The 21,519-nt window shown below is 42.0% G+C and overlaps 1 protein-coding gene across 1 annotated transcript in view; it reads left to right on the top strand.

The window, feature by feature from the left end:
* The window catches only part of NPEPPS (aminopeptidase puromycin sensitive), a 1,948,381-nt gene that overhangs the window by 1,356,461 nt on the left and 570,401 nt on the right, over positions 1–21,519 (top strand). The gene's annotated exons all lie outside the window — the stretch shown is intronic.

Genomic DNA, 21,519 nt, shown 5'->3' with positions numbered 1-21,519 from the left:
TCAACCTGGGTCCCCAGGTCCCTGATAACTACTTCTGTGCTCAGTGGATTGCCACCTATTTGGTAGCTAGGGGTAACCTTGTTTTTCGAAGGGTATGACTATGCATTTTTGGCATTTAACTTTAGGCCATGGCTCTGGCACCAGTTATCCGCTTCTGTGAGACCCTTCTGAAGGATATCTGTGTCAGATGTGTTTTCTACTATGGCCCAGTTTGCAGTCATCTGCAAACTTTGTCAGCCATAACCCTCCTGTGTTTGCTTGTACTTAGGAAAAGTAGATGCCAAACAAGAGTGGGCCCAGGACTGAGCCCTGTGGTACACCACTTGTGACAGGCTTTGAGTCTGACATGGCGCCAGCAACTCTGACCCTGTGGGTTCTGTCACTCAACCAGTTTGCAACCCATCTTGTGATGTATGGGTTAACATTTAAGCTGATGAGTTTTTCAATGATACCCGAGTGGGGTATTGTATCAAGGCCTTCCAGATCGAGGTAGGCTGTATGGACTGCCTTTCCTCATCAATGGCTTTGGTGACTGTTTGAAAAAGTCAACCAAGTTTAGAAGGCATGATCTGCCTTTGACAAAGCCAAACTGGGATGGATCCAAAGTCTGCAAATTCCCTATGTCTTTATTTATGAGGTCCATTATGATCCTCTCCATGGCTTTGCAGATAAGGCTTGTCAAGCTAATGGGCGGTAATTTCCAGGGTCGGTGGAGGCACCGCCTTTGTGAAGTGGGACCACAGTTGCAGTCGCCACTCCTGGGCATGTATCCAGAGGTAAGACTATGATTAAACAGCTGTCCTAGCTGTGGGTTTAATTCCTCGTTGAGTTCGTGGAGCACACAGCCGAGGACACCATCAGGTCCCATGGATGCTGTGTTTTTTGCTTTGGAGAGAGCAGTTCTCACTTGGGCGTTGGAGATGTTTGGGGGGCTGCAATCGCTGGTATGGATATCTCTCCTTTGGGGAGGGGGAGAAGTTTGCACTGAACCTGTCAGCAGTATGTTGGCAATGTCTGTAGGATCAGTAATCTTCACATCATTTTGAACTAGTTCTGAGCATATCTGGGAGTTTCCTCCCAGGTTTCTAACATAGCTAAAGAAGGCCTTATGATTGTCTTTTGAGTCTTTAGCTATTTTTCTCTCAAAATTTGCTTTGGATGATTTTATGAGAGCTGTTAGTTTTTTACTTGTAGTGATCAAGGGTGTCTTACCTTTTAAGGATTTTGCTCTATCTTGTAGTAGCTTCCTCCTTTTGTTGTAGAGTTTGTTTATGGCTGGGGTCCACCAGACTGGACGCTTGCCTTTGGTACAAAGAGTCTTTGTTTTGCTTGGGATTGCCTTATCCATGCAGTCCTGCAGGTGCTGGTAGAAGGCATTTGTAAGTGATTCAGCGGCTTGAGTACTGTTTTCCCGCTCGGGGGCCTTAAAGGAGACCACACTAGTCTTTAGAAGTGTGAAGTCGGCTTTCGGGAAGTTCTTTACTGTGGTCTTTTTTATTTCAGGTGGGGGTGGGATGAGGACCTCCAGCGAGATTAGTTTGTGATCTGATCTCACCAGTGAGGGGTATACTTCCGGTGTTGAACATTGTGCTCCCATGTTCGTGATGATGAGATCAAGTATGTTTTCTCCTCTTGTGGGGATGGTGAAATAGAAAATATACCCCAGGAATCACTTCTGTGGCTCTGCTCAACAGTGGCCCAGGAAAATAACTTTCTTGGGTGGCATAAGCCAGGGAGCCTTGTTGGCTAGGCTTACTTAGGCCCTTGGGCTGATAGCCTATTACCTACCTATGAACCTATTATTAGACTAAATACAATATTATGTAGTATTAAAATGCAATGACATAAGGGTGACAGTTCATTATTTACTCAAAGCAAATGTCAGAGTGGAAAAGTTCAAAGTGGATAAAGAGGAGGAGGGGAAGAGAAAGAGTGAGAAAAAGTATTTGTTGGAAGTAATAATTATGGTAGATATGGGAAGCAGAAGAAAAAAATGAGTAAAAGTAACATTACAAGTAAGAGAAACGAAACAGAGGAAAAGAAATAACATGGACAACAAGATTTACAGCTGCAGACTGTCAAGTGGATTGGTAGCAGGTGTCATAAAACTGGGTTTGTTGAAATGTTTGGTGACTTTGAACAAACCGATTTGTCCACATTAACCGTGTATCATTGTGTTTGTGTGTGTGTGTGTGTGTGTGTGTGTGTGTGTGCGCGGTATAAAAGAACTATAAAGCAAATCTGCACTGGTACCTGCGTGCTGCCCTGCTGAGGGGGACACTTGTGCAAGTGCAATGGACTGGCTCCAGTAGGAAGGGATGGCCGCATACCTCTCAACATCATAGAACAAGAAATCTGGACAAGGCCATAAATAATAGGGGACAAAGGCCCATAAATTGGGACAATTTATAAATATTGCACTTAAACTTAGAAAGTTGATAAACAGGTTTTGCATTAGAGTGAATTTTCTTAAGGATATGAAGTCTGAAAATCAAATGCCTGTCAATTTTCTGACTTCACTGTTCAATGATTTGCCAGTGATTTGACAGAAAACTGCAGTTTTATGAAAAACAGACAAAAAATCGGGACTTTCTGCAAAAATCTGTACTGTTGAGAACCAACACCCATCAATCATTTTCATTTGTGTGCCAAAGCCATTACAGCAGTGTTTTGCAGAGAGGTGAGAAAAGCCTTAAATTTGACTGGTATGTTTATTTTATTTTACATTTGTTGACTGGGAGAGTCCAACTAGATTACAAGCCCATTTTCAGTGGAGGCCAGGGGAGAAAAGCTCCAAGAGAACAATTTTTTTTTACAAAACATAGTTTTAAGGACAGACTTTTGACATACAATTTCCATAGAAGAGACTTTGACATTCCTATTGACTAACAGATAGGATACATTCGTTCTCGTCAATATAATACATTTTAAAATATATTCCTAAGTTTAGGATTCCTGTGATAGATTTACTATCAGAGTAAAAGCAGAGAGACGTAGAATAAGGCTCTGAGAGAGCAGACGATGCTCGCTATAGTTGAGAAGGATAACAAATTGATTCACTGTATGTCTTTGCCTGGTTTTAGTTGAGAAGGATACCAAATTGATTTACAATATGTCTTCTCCTGGTTTTAGTTGATTATGGAGAGCTCAACATTGCTGGGGTAGTTTTCCCTAACTCCTGGAGAGATGGAATGAGCAGTAGATTAACAGTCCTAAGTGGGTATAATAGTATGATTGGTTGGCTTAGCAGAGTTACTTAAGTTAGATGAAGTGTTCTAATGAGACATTAGCCAGGGGGGATACAGAAGCACAGTTGATTATTCAAAAAGTGAGTTTTAACAAGTTTCTTGAACTGTGATGGGAATTTGTTGTAAGTTATGTGGGCAGGAAGGGAGTTCCAGGTTTTTGCTATACAGTGGCTGTAGACAGACTTACCAGCTTCATTGTTATATTTGGTTACCTTGAGGAGGTTTTGTGTGCTAGACCTCAAGGGCCTGGCGGTTGTATAGGGTTGCAAAAGATTTTGTAGGGCTGGGGTGTTTTCAGAGCTAATTATTACTTTGTGGGCTAGTGATAGTTGATTGAGTTGAAGTAGTAGTGGTAGTTCTAGCCAATTGAGTTTTTTTAGATATTCACAGTGATGTGTTCTGATGGGGAGAGGTTGTAGCGAATTTGGCTATCTTATTATAACATTATAACAACTATCAGGTTTGTTTAGGTCAGATTTGTGGAGATTTGTAAGCACGGGGGAGACATAAAGTAGGGTGAGTCCTCGCTATTGTAGTTTTGGAGTGGTCAGTGAGGAATTTTTTATTGCGATACAGTAGGCCAAGTTTTGTATATACTTTTTTATGGTTATAGAAATATGTAGGTAAAATCTAAGATGATTATCTGTTTCAACCCCTAACAGTTTGGTATGATTTGTGGTGGTGATTGCGGTCTTGTTAAAGGAGGAGATGAAGAAAGAATCAGTGGGAGGTGTGGCTCTGTGAGAGCTAAAGAGCACTAGCATTGTTTTACTTACGTTCAGAATGTGCCTTTGGTTTGTAATCCAAGTTTCTGCTAGGGAAAAGCATCCTTGAGTTAGGGAGTGAAGGATGTCCATTGATTTGGCTGCACATATTATGGTGGTATCATCTGCATGCTGCACTATTGAGGCTTTAGGAATACTGTTTGGGAGCTGACTGGTGAAGAGGGTAAAAAGAAGTGGCCCCAGGATGGAGCCTTGGAGTACTCCTAGGGAGACCGGTAGGGAGGGGGAGAGTTGTTTTTTCCACATAACTTGTTTCCTTCCCTCTAGGTAGTTTTTGAACCAGGAGATGGCAAGGGGTGGTAAGGTTTAAGATTTTCTAATGAAAGAAGGAGTTTATTGTGATTAACCATATTGAATGCTTTGTACAAGTCAATGAAGGTGTCAGATACAAGGAGTCCATTGTTTCTATGAGTATTGACAATGTTGGTGAATTCTGTTAGTGCGGTGGAGGTGCTATGGAAGGGTCTAAAGCCATGTTGTGTTGCTTTTAGATTATTTTCTAGGAGATATTTCATTAGTTGCTTGTGTATTACCCTTTCTAAAATTTTAGATAAAGGGGGTAGTATGGCTATAGGGCGGTAGTTAGAGTTCTAGGGAGGTTCCTCCTTTATGTAGAGGGATGATATGTGATATTTTCCATAGCTTGAGTACTATACACTTGGAGATGGACCTGTTAAGTAGGAGGGAGACAGGATATAATATGGCTTCTGCAGCCAGGTGGAGGTATTCAGCGGGTAATTTACCTGCAGCTAGAGACGTTGGTTTGAGCTTGCGGAGTAGTTTTTCAATGGATTTGGTTGGTTCTGGGTGGAAGCTGAACTTGAGGCAATTGTTAGTTGGGGGTGGGGGGTAGATTTGCAGGGATGGGGATGTTGTCATAGGGTCGGTTGTTTGCAAGGGTCTGGATGGTTTCCGTAAAGTATTTATTAAATTGTGTGGAGATGTCTTCTTGGTTATCGTCTATTTTTGGGGCTGGGGTAGTTGTTTTACCTGGTTGTAGAATAGAGTTAATTGCTGCCCAGAATTTTTGTGGGTTGTTCCTGTGCTTATCCTGTAACTTTTGGTAGCAAGATGTTTTGTCTGTTTTGGTGAGTTTTTTGGCTTTATGTAGATCAACATATATTTGTTTGTTCAATTGGGATTTACTGTTTAGGTAGTTGATCCAGGCCTTGTTTCTTTTTTTGAGGAGGGATTTTGTGTCTGGGGCTGACCAGGGGGCATGTTTAGTTTTAAATCTTGTTGTTCTGGAGGGGGCGTGATGATGAAGGGTGTTTAAGAAGGTACTATTGAAATATAGTACAGCTTCATCAAGAGGTAGGTTTTTTAAGGGGGTCCAGTTGCACATTTTTAGGTCGTTTATAAAGTTGAAGGAGTTAGTGTTTTTTTGTTTCTAATTAGGCATGTAGATATTTGGGTCAGTTGCGGTGATTTTGATGTGAGTAAGAATGTGGCTTTGTAACTACTTGGTGTCTGGTAGACACCCTGCTAGGGATATCAGTGATGGGTGGGATACGAGTATCCAATCTAGAGTGGATTGATGTTTGGTTCTCTTGTCTGTTCTTGTGGGGGGAAGTGATGAGTTGGATTAGGCCATGTAGGTTAATATGGGAGAGTGGCTTATGACTGGAACAGTTTTGCCAGTCAGTATTAAGGTCTCCTAATACTATGCTTTCCTGGGGGAGGGAGTTAGATATCCATTCTGTGAGTTTTTCTGTAAAGGGGATATTGTTGCCTGGAGGGATGTAACACCCTATGATGTTGATGCGTTTATTATCATCATTAAGTTTTAGTTTTGTTAGAGTGAGTTCAACTTTTTGAGGTCTAGGGTTGTTATGTCTACTTTCTCAAGGATGATGTGAGATTTATACACTATAGTAACCCCCCCCCCTTTTTACCTATTCTGTCACTACGAATTATATTGTAACCTGGTGGAGTGATTTCATTGTTGTGGTTGCCTGGTTTAAGCCAAGTCTCTGTTAGTATGACTATCTCAGGTTGATAAAAGGAGAGTAGTGCATGAAGGTTGTGGACTTTGTTTAGTATACTTAACATTTAATAAAACAGTCATATAAACCAAGTGCGGTCCCCTAATGGCAATTCCACTCGTAACAAAAAAGAATTAATCCAATAAAATATCCAGTCCACGAAGTAAAAGAAATGATTACAATTTATTGTAGTAGTTAGCGCTTTCACCCGTAGGCTTCTTCAGACTTTACATTAACCAAGTGATACATACAAGTTTAAAAACCCTTAACACTCACAAGATTGGTCAAACATCGACCAATGGCAACATTAGTGAGCTACCTATAACAAATGTCACTAGAATACATTCTAAAAATATCTAAAAAGCCAAAGCTTCAACAATCATCCATATAAGTAAATGAGCATACAACATTTGTAAAAACACTTACAAGCATCCGGCCATAATAACTGATCGGTTTAATAAAGCATATTTACCTGGCAAAAAGTTATATCTCATAACAGCCTATACAAGCGTTCAAACGCTGATTAAAAGTCCAGGGAAATTTCACCTGTTACGATGTCGATCATATAATCCACATCGTACAAAAATCCTCATATAGGGATAAATAAAATGTCCCAAAATCGTAAAGTTCCTATATATAGATGGAACCCAAACTCCATAAAAACAAAACTGCATGTTCGCACCGAAGTGCTACGTCCAGTATTCCACATCAGAATGCTCGTCACTAGCTTAGCGTCTGACGTCAGCCAAGACTCGGTACGATAAGCATTCATGCACGCAAATGATGTTAAAGCAACAAGGCTCACAAGCTAACTTAACAGAGTCCAAAAAGAAATTAAAAACTGTGCATGACTTACGTACCTAACAGGATACCGAACGGGAGAGTATACTAAATAAAATGAGGTGCTACGCCTCTGGGTCATGCACCTATCCATCTAACTACGCATACATTTAAAAATACACTGCACTAAATAGGTAAACCTACCGGTCCAAGTCCAGTAAAAATGAAACTCATTCTCCATTACTAGCGAAGGGAGAAAACAGAAGCACTAAACTGTAGTGAAACAGCAAAATTACACTTAAACTACTATTAAACTAAAAAATAGTATAAAAAACTAACAGTGTTAAAGTAATCCCAAACCCTAAATATTAAGCCTACCACCATGGGTCATAGAAGATGCAAAATGAGGAGAAAATTAAAGGTATACATAAATAAGCCAGAGCAAAAACAGAAGCATATATGTTAATGGTACATGAAAAAAATACACCAGCACCCTAAAACTAATCATTGAAATCTCGACTCAGTGTTTAGGTCTGAATAATCTTCTTTTTTTCAATACTGGCTTAATCTGTACTTTATCATTAAGTCCAGGTGGTCTATCGGCTCTACACCTGACGATCCATTTCAACTCATTTTCTAGAGTGAAGTTCACAAGGTCACCACCTCTGTTGTTCTGGTAACATACTTGAAGTACACAAAACAAAAATGTGTGCGTGATGCCATAAACAAGAATATGCTTGGCTAAAGCATTATTAGGGGAACCAATTCGGACACGATATAAATGTTCCCTAATCCACTCCCTCAGTGTCCTATAGGACATTTTGCATCTTCTATGACCCATGGTGGTAGGCTTAATATTTAGGGTTTGGGATTACTTTAACACTGTTAGTTTTTTATACTATTTTTTAGTTTAATAGTAGTTTAGGTGTAGTTTTGGTGTTTCATCACACTTTAGTGCTTCTGTCATCTCCCTTCGCTAGTAATGGTGAATGAGTTTCACCTTTACTGTACTTGGACCGGTAGGTTTACCGATTTAGTGCAGTGTATTTTTAAATGTATGCGTAGTTAGATGGATAGGTGCATGACCCAGAGGCGTAGCACCTCATTTTATTTAGTATACTCTCCCGTTAGGTATCCTGTTAGGTACGTAAGTCATGCACAGTTTTTAATTTCTTTTTGGACTCTGTTAAGTTAGCTTGTGAGCCTTGTTGCTTTAACATCATTTGCGTGCATGAATGCTTATCGTACCGAGTCTTGGCTGACGTCAGACGCTAAGCTAGTGACGAGCATTCTGATGTGGAATACTCGGAGACGTAGCACTTCGGTGCGAACATGCAGTTTTGTTTTTATGGAGTTTGGGTTCCATCTATATATAGGAACTTTACGATTTTGGGACATTTTATTTATCCCTATATGAGGATTTTTTTGTACGATGTGGATTATATGATCGACATCGTAACAGGTGAAATTTCCTTGGGCTTTTAACCAGCGTTTGAACGCTTATATAGGCTGTCATGAGATATAACCTTTTGCCAGGTAAATATGTTTTATTAAACCGATCAGTTATTATTTATATTGGTCGGATGCTTGTAAGTGTTTATACAAATGTTGTATGTTCATTTACTTATGTGGATGATTGTTGAAGCTTTGGCTTTTTAGATATTTTTAGAATGTATTCTAGTGACATTTGTTATAGGTAGCTCACTAATGTTGCCATTGGTCGATGTTTGACCAATCTTGTGAGTGTTAAGGGTTTTTAAACTTGTATGTATCACTTGGTTAATGTAAAGTCTGAAGAAGCCTACGGGTGAAAGCGCTAACTACTACAATAAATTGTAATCATTTCTTTTACTTCGTGGACTGGATATTTTATTGGATTAATTCTTTTTTGTTACGAGTGGAATTGCCATTAGGGGACCGCACTTGGTTTATATGACTGTTTTATTACTTATTACTTTGTCTTGTGTGGGACCCGTGCTCCGTTTGCTATGTGTGGCGTACTTGATTTGTAATACTTAACATTTAAATTTAAAATGAGGAGCGTGGATTTGTCTCTGTGGAGTAGGGTATCATTCAGGTTGAGGGTTGGGGCTCCTAGATTTTCTGGGCCTGGGTTTGTGTGTATATCACCGCAGCTAATGAGTTAGGTTCTGAGGTAAAATAGAGTTTGAGTAGTTTGTTTAGGGTCTTAAAGTTCTTTATAGTTGTTTGAGACTGGTAGTGTGATGGCTGTGATCTGTGTGCATAGTGGTGAATAAAGAAGGTTTGGTAGTGATGTGGGACTAGTTGAGTAAAAGGGTGTGTTGTAATAATGTAAATGGAAGTAGTTTTTCTTGGTATGTGGATAAAATTAAGTTGTTTTTGGTGGTTGGTGATAGAAGTCAGCAGTGGGAGGGTGGATACACCTAGGAGAAATAGTAAGAGGTGTATGTATGTGGGTTTGGGTAGTTTGGGCATGGTTTGGTCATGAGTGAGAGATCTGCTTGGGATGGGGTGGGTGTGGTGGATGATGAGAGGTGTTGTTTGTGATTGTAAGGTAGTTAGATGGAAGACTGTGCTTTACAGGATGTGGAATAGTGGAAGAGAAGGAAATGGGTACAGAGGTGGGGCAGATTCAGTGATTGGTGGTTAGCATGAGGGGAGTGGCTAAGTTCAGTTGAAATGTAGCACTAGTGGGGGCGGGTGGAAATAGGAAGCAGGGAGGGGAGTGGAGTGAGCCCGAGCGCAGCGGGGCTAACACTAACTCCAATTATATCAATGGGCTTACTTGTTTCTTTTCTTTGGCCTTACTTGCTTCACCAACCTTGGCTTCTGGATACAACCTACAGACCTGTTTCACCCGACAGGCATGATTCATCCAAACATAACCACCCTCAGGCTGACTACATAGCTTCTCCAGTTCCATTAATAGCCAGACAACCTATGCTATCTTCACCTGTTCATGGTTACTACCTCAGTGTTTCAGTTGCGAGTGTCCATGGATGATATATGAGCAGCAGCAACCTGGGCTACTGGCCATAGCTTTATTCATTACAAATTGGATCTGGTCTCCAGAGGTAGAGCATCATTTGGCTCAATGATACTCTAGAATAGCCTTCCTTGAGTCTACCCTGGATTTTAGGTAGCTGGGAACTCTGTCCCATCAGTTGAGGATAGAATGAAAATTGACAACATCAGATAAAGAAGTTATGTACTCACCATAACATTCCATCTGTTATCCATTTTCATTCTTCCTCAATTCCCCTCTCACCAACCCCCGTCCTTGAAAACTTCTGGAAAAAAATAGTGCTTACAGGACATTTCTGTCCTTAATATTAAGCTCCAGATATAGCTTTCTCCATTTCTGAGTATGAATATGCCTTTTCTACTAAGTCAGCAAACAAGATCAGAGGTAATTGAGGTTGGTGCTTTGTGCTTCAGAAAGAAGCTTGAGAGATCTTGGTTGCCACGAGCTTTAGCCAATAGCAGAGTCCGATCCGAGCCCATCAGTTGAGGAAGAATGAAAGTGTGCAACACAGATGGAATGTTATGGTGAGTACACTTTTTTTTTTTTTTTTTTGGCATTGCCTAAAAAGCCTAAAAACATTCCAAGAGAGTTTGCAAACTTTAATCCGGTATCTGAAAGCCAAGGGGAGGACAGGTGCAGCCGATCCTTGGCAAAGCATCTTCATCTCTTGACTTCCCATGCTAACAGGTATTAGATCCCCCTAGATTGACACAGACAGTTATTAAAATCAATCATTTTATTTTCATGCTGTGGCATCATCCTTGGTGAAGGTAGATTGCTGCTCAATGCAAGGCTTGTACCTGTCTGTGATGCACATTCTGAGAGATCCATTATGTCTCTCTTGATATAGTCCAGTGAGATACGCCTTGAGTCATTTACACCCACATGGACTGTGATAATCATTTTGGTACGTGGGGTGCAGTGGCTTGAGTGTGTGCATGATATTGTAGAGCCTGGCTCAAGATAGGCAACTAACTATTATCTTCTTGTCTGACCTGGTGAGAGGGGCATCTGTGCATCGCACAATGGAGGCCCCAATGACAATAGTATTAGGTAAGGTATATGCTTGCCTTATGAGCTCTGCTGTTGGCGGACCATTGGGTGTAGGCTTGTGTAAGATGTTTGCTGTTGCTTTTGATGTGTATTTTAATGATTGCTGAGGAGCAGCTTTGGAGGTATTTGATATTTGAGGTTTCTTGTAAGCGCCTCAGTGTAAGATGATCCATGTGTTGTATGCTGTATGCTGTATTTGTGAAGGATGTAGTGTGGATATTCCTGACAACCTCATTTGTATGCAAACATTTTGCCTCCAAAGAGGTTGTGTATTTACATTTCTTGCATACTCTGTAATTTTCTTTACTGCTTAACTATTTGTCTGAGAACATGAGACAATTGCTTTATTGACTTAGGATGCCCAACTCTACCAAGATGGACATGGAGACATTATTGTATAGTCAATTATAAATATTTTAATTAAAACATCTTAGATTACTAGAAGTCAGACATTCAGGGTTCAAGTTCAGTGATTACTTTTTCCATATGCTGAAATAATTTAGCTCAACTGTTTTGCAACATGGGCCCACATGAACTCCTAAAATAAAGAAATTTTAAATGTAGCACATACAATATATCATTTCCATAGTTATAATCTTTATAGTCGTTTTTGTGGTGTCAGCCCAAAATAAGTGGGAACACCTCTTTTATTGTTAGTGCTGCCGACATATTCTTTGGTAATAAAAGTTGTACAAAATCTGGTAAATATTTTTCATTCTGTCACAGCATTCATTAGGTATCCTAACGGATCTAGGACATTCAATAGCCCGAATCCACATTAACCGAACGCACTTTAACGAAAGTGCTTTAACCGAAAAAGCGCTTTCATTAAAGTCTGTTCAAAAACAAACAAATCTTCTTTTATGCAGGGGGGCAAGCCCCCTGCACCCCAGCCCCCCACCAACCCCTACTTTTATAGTCTCACTCCGAGGTCACACTACAGTGGGGAAAAGGGAATTCTCCCTTAACCGCACCGTAGTGCAACTGGCACAACCAGCATACGTAACCAAAAGTGCTGCTTCGGTGAACAGCACTGTTGGTTATGTATGTTCGGTGATTTCTGCTTCTGCAGAAAGTGCCGTCTGGGATCTGTATAAGATCCCTTCCTAACATAACCACATCGCTGAAATGAGAAAACAATTCCCTACCCACATTAATTGCCTTGTATTTCACTTGCAGTAATTCTAGTAACCCAGTTTTGGTATTTGTAAGAAATAACAGTGCTGTGCAGTGATAAGCTTTCTAGGACATACTTCTGTTGTCTACATATTTAAAAGTACTTGTATATGTAATAATTCAAAGTCATGCATAGGCATTTGAAGCCTCTTAAATCCTCTTTCCCACTCTACAGAGAAATACGCTCCTGTTTCTGTTAAACTCATGTGCTTCACCTATTCCTGTTCCACCGAAGCTGCAGATTTCAGCCAGATTTTGTAGTCCTTTTATAAACTCTCAATTGCTTGACAAAATGAATACACCAGCAAGTCCTTTGCCATTGCTACCACTTCTCAACATAGGCAATCCTTCCTAAAGAAAACACTTTCAGCACTGCTGGGTAAAGCCGTCTCATACTTCAATTTGCATGTCTTACCCTCTTATAATAACATCTATGAATTTTAGTCTCTGTTGAAAAGTCACATTTGAGTAGTGATGATCAACATGCACTACTTTATCTGCTGTAGTACATTTTCTCCCTAGCAGTGTGTACTCTTTTTCTTTTCCTGTAAGGATACAGACTACACAAGCATGACTGTAAGTTTGTCTTGTGCCTACTCTGTTACAGTCATTGCAACTGATACAAGTCCTCAACTCCTAGTGATGATTTTGTGAAGGTAGTCCACTGCACCATTTCGATCTGATGTCCTTTTCATTTTTCCTCACTGATGGGTTACGGATCTGACCCTTGGATCCGACATAGACTCATTCTTACAGACTTGGATCTGAATCTTGAGCTTCTCCCTCTACCCATAATGCTCTGCACCAATCCCTACTCCTCAGATGTCATTTGCTGCCATTGCGACAGGATGTGGCTCTCCAGAATCTCGAGCTATAGAGAAAGTTGTGGGTGATTTAATTCTTTCTTGATACTAATTTAAAAACTAGATACTTACTCTTTCCTATTCTTTCCTCTTCCTACTCCTCCTAAGTCTTTCTAGTTTTTCACAGGCATAAGGGTTTATTTTTTTTTTCTCTTCAGCTCCGTGCTGTGTTTTTCTTGTGCCCATTGGCATTTTCGATTCTGTTTAGTTAAAGCTCTCTACAGTACTTTACAGTTAAAAAAAAAAAAAAAAAAAAAAAAAAAAATTCTCTCTGTTTGAACTTTTGGTTTCGTGTTGTTTATGACTGGGTTCACCAGTTAGAGTGGACGCTCTTTCCGTTTCAGTTGGAAAAACATACTGGATTCAAGAGATGCACTTGTGGGTGTAAAATCCCAATTTGGATACCCACAAAAAGTGCGTCTACTGCCTGGGGCACAAACACCTTAAGTCTCGGTGTGAACCCACATGCCCTTTCTGACTGGCACAATAAACTCATCTTAAAAGGGTTGCTTTCTGGCTTCATCTCCTTCATCTGGGGCTCAAAGCCCCTCCAAAACACACAGTTCCAAAGAAACCAAAAAGCGAGCCTTCTTGTCCCCAAGGACATTTTTGGAGCCTTCAGAAAAACTGGAAAAAAATTCTGATCCAACTGCTTCAAATACAGAGTGCCACCTCCCATTCTGTTCCATTGATTCCCTTGTTTCCGATGCAGGTTCTCAGTCAGTGGTCCTCCTCCTCCATCAACACCAAAGTCGGATCCTAGGCACTCTGACCTCAGACCTGACAGTCAGGAGCAGATATCCTAGTTTTGTTCTGAAGTCTATCTGACTTGCTACATCCTCCAAATTGCTTCAAACGCCGACCATTGACTGCAGATCTGCTTCCTCAGCTTCTTCCAGAAGCTTGACAGAGGCCAGTATGGACAGGATGGTGCAGAAGTTCCTCGGGGCTCAGATCCAGATGGGAGTCTTGGCAGCTCCATCCCCTCTTGGATCCATGAGTGCCCCTGCTAAGCCTTTTCGTTCTCCTTCTTCAATCCAACCCGTGGGTTCAGAGCCCCAGGTCCTAGATAGCAGAGAGAGTTGGTGTCTGATCCAAGAAAACCTCCATCCTTGACTCCAGCGACATCCCTGACCAGCCCTGCACTGATGCTGTCAGATCAGAGCGGGTCTTGTGTCAGAGAGGTCAGTGCCGGGTCTAGGAGGTTGCATTCGGCTTCAACACTGTCTGAGCCATCCCTGCCTTTTGGTGCCTTGGCTCTCAGCAGCACCGGTGTGATTCTCTCTGGAGGGCTCAAATCCCAGGTGGGCCCCGTCCTTTCGTCCTCTGCTACTTTGGTTCCATGGAGTTTGGGAGGGGTTTCCTTGGGTCCATCACCCTTTCAGGTAGTGGAAAGGGCCTTCTCATTGCATAGAGATCCATCCTCTCACATCTCTGATCCAGTCCATTGCCCTCCATCGGGTCCCAGCTCTGAGACCATCATTCCTACTTTTTAAGGTCAGCCTACCCTAGGAAGCCTCCACAATCATTCCCCACAGGGTTTTTCCCCATTCTTCCGATTCCTCCCCCAAACACCCCATAAAGGAGGTACCTTTGATATGCAAGATGATATGCAAAAGGAGGCACATAGACTCCCCAGGGGAGTCTCTTACTGAAGACACTGACTTTGATGCAGGAGAGAGGGAACCCCTTAATCACCACTTGATGTCTCCTTTGGAGACATCCTGGAAATCCTAAAACAGAAGGGTGGTTGTTCTTCCCAACCCCCTCCTCCTCCTGAGCAGTTTGTGTTTTTGGAGGTTTTTGGGGCAGGCTCATCTATGTCTTGGGTGATTCTCCCGGTGGACAAACTTATTGACTTAGTTTCCTCCTGGGCCTAGAAGGAACCGGACACCGTCGCGCCCGTCCTCAAGTGTCCAGATAAGTTTCTAGTTCGCCCAGCATACAGAGTACATTGGAACAAAGTTGTCCCTGTTGATGCCATTGTTGTGGCAGCAGCTACTAAGAAGGAGCTAGCTGAGCAGAGATCCTCTATCCATCCACCAAACAGGGAGTCCAGGGTGATGGACAGATTCAGAAACCACATCTATGCCTCAGCCACTTTCAAGCTAAGGTCATTAAATTGTTTGGCATGCTTTATCCACTTGCAAAGAGATTTGATCAAGGAGCTGTCTTGCTGAGACCATATCGGTGGAGGACCTCAAAAGGGTCTCTCCCCTGACTGCCTGCTGTATCATCTGTTGCTAATTCTTCGATGAGGTTAATCTCCCAAACAGTGGAAGGTACCTCATGAGCAGCCAGTTCTGGCATAGCTGTAAGGAGACATGCCTGGATGAAGCTATACGACTTTGCGGAACCCTTTAAGGGATCCTTTGTTAATGCCCCCCTTCAGTGGCTCTTCTCTCTTTGGATCATCGGTGAAAGATATGCTCACCCACAGAAAACAGGAAGGAAAGATCCTGTCTGCTGTAGGAATTAAGTTTTCTACATCTTGGAAAACCTTTTCTAGAAACCAGCGAGGAGGAAAGAAAACTTGGTTCCGGAAATCTCAGGGGCCTTTTCAGGACCTACGCGAGGACAATTCCTCCAGAGGCAGAGGAGGAAGTTCCAGTGGTAGACACCACCCCAGAGGCAGAGGGGGGGGTCTGCAAGAACTAGGGCTTCAGAGATTTTTTTTTCTCTGACAGGGCCCTATCAGTGCTCCTGAAGAGCTACCAGACTGTCCCATCTCTGAAGGCAGTCAGGGGTCATATTTCCCTGCACCTGAACACTTGGGCAAATCTTACAAACAATGCATGGGTGCTAAGCATAATATCCAGAGGTTACTACATTCACTTTTCCCTTCCACCTCCTGTCACAAGGAAGAAACTCCACAATGTTACTCCCAGTCAGAGGGAGTACACAGCTCAAGAGGTTCAAAAGCTGATACAAAAATCATCCAGTAGGTTCCCACCCAAACAAATAGGATTCAGAACTTACTCCCACTTCTTTTTAGTGTCAAAGAAAACAGGGCAGCTGAGACTAATTCTGGATCTAAGCAATCTGAATAAGTATGTAAAGAAGCCAAACTTCTGAATAGTTACGGTTCAGTCCATCCTGCCTCTTCTGCACAAGGATGTTTGGATGTGCTCTGTAGATCTCCAGGATGTGTACTATTGCATCAAAATAGGCACTGGAGTAGACATCTGCGCTTTTGGCTGGGAGCCAATCACTACCTATTCAGGGCAATACTCTGAATAGGTAGTGATTGGCTGGGAGCCAATCACTACCTATTCAGAGTATTGCCCTTTGGGTTCACCACAGTCCCCGAAGTGTTCCCATAATGTGTGACAGTAGTGGCAGCTCACCTGAGGCTCAAAGGACTCCTAATGTTTCACTATCTAAACGACTGGCTCCTCACTGCCCCAACAAGACATCAACTTTCACAAGTTAGGAATTACTTCCTTCAGATCTCCAACTCGCCAGGCATCATAGTAAATCTTGCAAAGTCCAAGCTGACTCCTGTACAAAATCTAGAGTTCATAGGAACTCAACTGAATACGATGAATCAAGTGGCTTCACTACCTCTTCACAGCATCACATCTCTGAGAAGTCAGGTGTGGGACTTGCTAATGTCATCTTTCCCCCGCCAGCCAAACTGTTGTTGCAAGCTCTTGGATCTATGTCCGCTGACATTATTCTAGTCCCCATAGCAAGAATCCTCATGCAAATTCTTCAGAGGACCCTGGCAGTACAGTGGTCTATTCTTTACCAGCCTCAACCTGTTCCCATCAAGCTCACCCCAATTTGCAAAAGTCATATTCAATATGGATACAGTCAAATGACCCGGTTTTGGGCAGGCCATTCTGTCTGCCTCGCACCCCCCAATAGCCACAGTGATCACAGATGCCTCCCAATTAGGGAGGATGGGGCATTACAAGGGAAGGATGGTTCAAAGGCATGTGGTCCCCACCAGAGACCAAGCTGCATATAAATGTCCTTGAGATGAGAGCAGTCCTAACATTGCAAGCCTTTCAGGACTCTCTCCCTCTGGGGACTATTGCAGTCCATACAGGCAACATGTCAGTAGTGTGGTACATCAACAACAAGGGGGAACCCATTCCTAATCGTTGTGCAGAGAGGCCATGATGGTCTGGGAATGGGCAATGTCTTCAGACTTTCTAACTGCAGTACACATACAGGGGAAAACCAGAGCACTGGCAGACTCAGCAGGTCCATTCTGATTCCTCACAAGTGCTCATTTCAGCCACCTATTCATGGCAGCCTGTTGAGCACAGAGAAGTTCAATGTCATCAGTGTGAACCAGTTGTAGTCCCCATATAGCCTTCCAGCAGTCCTGTAGTATGTCACAAGCCCAGTTTCACCTCTTCTAATCACTCCTTACTACTTCGACATTCAGTTGAATCTTTTTTTTTTTTATCTGCTGAGTACTGTTGCAGTGGCTGCCTCTGTCCTCAATTCTTTATGATTATATATTTCTTCACTATTGCATTTCAGCAAGCTTTCCATTCTTTCTGTGATCATATGAATATTTTATATTTATTTTTAATTTAATAACCTGGAAAGTGAGTTGATCTGCTAACCCTTTTTAGTTAGAATCCACGTACAGTTGTACAACTAGGAAAGCAAATTAATACATACAGTATAATGATAATTCCAGTTACGTAATGGTTGATGTACAAAAGTCATAAAGCCTACTGATGGTGTTATACAAAGAACACTGTGGTAAATGCATATGGCTAAGACTGAGAGTTTGTACAGTATTACATTACAGTAGAGGTTTTACAGTACGTTTCCTTTTTTACAATACATACACATTTTATTAGTGCAAATACACGCATTGAAATAAAATACAAGCAGTTTATCCAGTGTCTTCATAACCTTCACACACAAGTTTAATAGTCTGCTTGTAATAACCTTGTCTTAGCACAAAAGAAAAAAAAAACTAAGTAACTATAGTGAATGGATCAAGCATGCGCGATCACCATTTTTTTATTTATTTGATTTGGTAACTGGGAAGATTCTCTCAAAGCACTGAGAGACTTCTTCCAAAAGCAATGTCTTTCGGCTTTTCCCAGTTAGGAGTCACCACAGTGGGTCACTAGTCTGCAGATTGGTTGGCAGTGGAGTTTCAGTGTCGAGTTGCCAGCCCAGCTCCCAACATTCACAGAAGGAAGGCACAAGCACCTACCTGCATGTCTTTAAAACTCACTCAACTGCAGGGAGGACATGCAGACTCTGCAGAATGCGGTCCAGCCGAGAATCGAACTGGAGAACCTCTTGCTGTGAGACGGTAACGCTATCCTCTGCACCACCTGATTTTCTTTAGTGTTGATGTTTTATCTTTTTAGATCCTGTTTTATTCTGACAATCTGATTTGACTGATGAGATTACAGCTGTTTCACTGATCTGATCAGCAACTCCAGCCAGGACTCAAACTCGTAACTCAATTCATCTGTCCCTAGCCCTACCTTACGCCCCATTTCATGTCTAAAAGACAGATATGATCTAGATGCTCAGGTAGTGTTGTTTTTTTTTTCCAGTCTTAATTTTCACCTTACTTCTATCAGCCTTTTAGCTATTTTTTTAAATAGCTTCCTCTTTGGTATTTAAATAAATCTCTGTTCTTTCATGAGTTATTGGCACAGAGGCCTAGTTGCAGCTCCGTTTATTAAAATGTGTAGTTTTATATCGTAACTTGTTAATGTCAGTAGATCATAGCTTTCTATTTGGTGTTTAAAAAAGTCTCTATTCTTTCATGAGTTATTGGCACAGAGGCTTAGTTGCGTCTCCCTTTAGTTGTATATCGTAACTTGTTAATATCAGTAAATCAAAACAGTTGTTCTTTTTCTGGCTTGTCATATTCATGTCTGCTCTTGTTGGTAGTTTTTGTAGTTATTGGCTAGTATGGGTATTGTTAAATCCAAACTTTAATAGCTCTGTTTTGAGTTTGCTTACTATGTAGACAGTGTTTTCTTTGACATGTAGTAGGGCTTTAAAAAGTGTGACAAATGCAGCCCAAAAATTCTGCCCCAGGATAGCCATGATCTTTCTGCACGGTGTGCCTGGGTACTGAACAGCTTTTGGTGGATTGCATCACTGCACAAGCTTCAGCCCAAGTTAATTAGAATGCAATAACAGGTTGATACTTCTCTCTCCAAAACAGGAAAAAGGTACAGAGGAAGAAAAAGTAATAACGAGAAATATGACAGAAGGAGAGAGAAGGAAGGCCAATGACCTGGATACCTCTAAAGCACTAACATTCTCCAGGCCAAATCCCCAGCAGTCACCTTCTGTACCAGTTGTGGTAAATTCTGTTTCTGTCATGCTAGTCCCTTTGTGCATGGAGCACATATCATTATTTCAGACAGGACCCTTAAAAAGATTTTAAGTGGACAATCTTCAGGGAGAGAGCTCTCTAGATTTCTCCCTTCCAGCGTCTGTTAGCATCTTTCCATAGGTATACTTGGCCTTTCTGTAGTGCCTCTGAATTGGCTGTGGCAAGATAATGAGGGCATTTTTGAAGGCTCATGTTGAAATGCGTGTCACCCCATCCTCATCTGTTTGTAGGACAGATCTGTTTGGCCTACATTCACCTTCAAAAGCTCCATCCCAGGTCCCATTTTTTGAAACAAGGAGTTTCAGCCATCTTGCCTGGAGCTTCTCCATTTGGCAATGATGGACTTGGATCTTTGCATCTGACTCATTCAACATTGAAACCCTTTGGGTCAGTGGAGTTTTGGGGCTTTCAACACCATCGTCTGCTCCAGTTTGTTTGATGCTGTTTTTGATATCTGAGTCATTGACATTTAAAGTGTCTACTACAGTCTTGATATTGAAGCCTCCCAAATCTTTGGTACTATTGACACACACTTCTGTGGGAACTGATAAGGCACTGTTTTGGGGGTCTTACTTGCTGACAGATTCAGATTGGCTTTCAGGATTAATGAGAGCCGTGAGTGCTTCCTTATCTCTGATGTCTTCAGAAGTTTTCTCTGAATCGGCTCCAGCCTTTGGCACTTTTCAGTCTGTACTACATCTCTCTCATCTTTCTTCCCAAGAAGTATGAAAGGAGATGCATTAACTCCATTATGGAGTCCCTCTCTATAGACGCTGATTTGGATGAAAGGGAGGGTTCCTCACAGTCCCCTCCAGAAGAATTCATGTTCGGCAAAATCGTGGAACTGATGCATCCAAAGGGATTTTGACCCTCTGGAGTCGATAAAGCAAGTCAAAGCTCATGTGGCCACAGTGGTAACTATTTCTAATTGTTTCAGGAGACTGTTACACAGTGCAGTTGAAGTAACCAGAACGGCGGCAATATGTATACCTATGAGACAGCATGCCTGGCTCCACATTTATGATTTAGTGGACCTATCTAAAGCACCCTTTGTCAGTGCCTCCTGTGTGAATCCTCACTGTTCGGACCTAAAGACAAGAAATTGCAGAGATGAGTGAGCAGGAAGGAAAAATGTCTGCTCTCAAAGTACAGTATGCCCTCCCAACGGTCCGACAACAGGATTCTGAAAGGATCCCAAATCACTCTGTTTCAAATAGTCCCTGCATCAGTCCTGTGACTCTTAGGTGAACTACAAAACCAGGGATTTAAGGGTCTCTTTGGGGAACCTACATCAGTGTTCCTGAAGGCTTTCCTAGCTTTCCTCTGGAGGCACGCTGAGACCTGTTATCACTTTGCTCAGATGCATGGATGGCCATCACACAAGACAAATGGGTAAGGAAAATAATATCCCCAGGCTGTACAGTATCCTTTTCCTTCCTTCCATATTCTCTGCTGTTCCCAGGCATTCCACTCCACCAGCATAAAGCAGCAAGAGAAGATTACGACTCTCAGAAAAAAAATATCCAAGAGTTTCCACTAGACCAGAAAGTGTCTGGGCTATATTCTAGATCACCTTTAGTACCAAAAAAGAGGAAAAAAACAAATACCACAGGCCAGTTAATCTCAGCAGACTAAGCCAGTACTTTACAAAGACACAGTTCAGAGTAGTCACAATGCTAGCAGTTTTTGCTTTGCTTACAAGTAAAGAACTTGATTTCACTTGATAGACCTCCAGGACACCTAACTCCATAACAGACTTACCTGGGAAGTTCATGAGGTTCCTTCTCTTCCAAGAAGGAGCCCATCACTGCCATATGTCTTTGTAGTCCGTGTTAAGTCTTATGACTTCTTGCCATGCAGAAGCCTGTGGTTGGCCCACGTACCACAGATTTTCACCATCCCACAGTCCGTGGACATCCTCACTAGCTGACATCAAAGCATCAGTGGTATAAAGGGTTGCCTGCTCGCATCATCTTTAGGTCTTTATTGGACCCAAGGTCTGGATGTGCTCCACGTGAAGCATGACCTGCCCCAATAGCCCTACTGACTTTGACTAGGAAAATGCTGGTGGAAGAAGGGGGGAGCTGGTTGGTACGGTACCTACCCCAATCTTAGGAGCACAGAGAGTCTGGTAGGAGGGAAGAAAAAAGGGTACTATAACATTGATATACTCAAACATTTACAGTTATGGTAAGTTACTAACACAACTGTACTATGATGTTCATCGTGCATACAGCTGCAGTCATAACAGATGGGTTCTCCTGCCGTCAGGCGGGTCCTCG

This window comes from Protopterus annectens, chromosome 13.part0 (assembly GCF_019279795.1).
Source record: "Protopterus annectens isolate FY-2018-M chromosome 13.part0, PAN1.0, whole genome shotgun sequence".
NCBI classification, from domain to species: domain Eukaryota; kingdom Metazoa; phylum Chordata; order Ceratodontiformes; family Protopteridae; genus Protopterus; species Protopterus annectens.
Note: the sequence above shows the minus strand (reverse complement) of the source record. Positions and strands in the feature narration are given on the sequence as shown.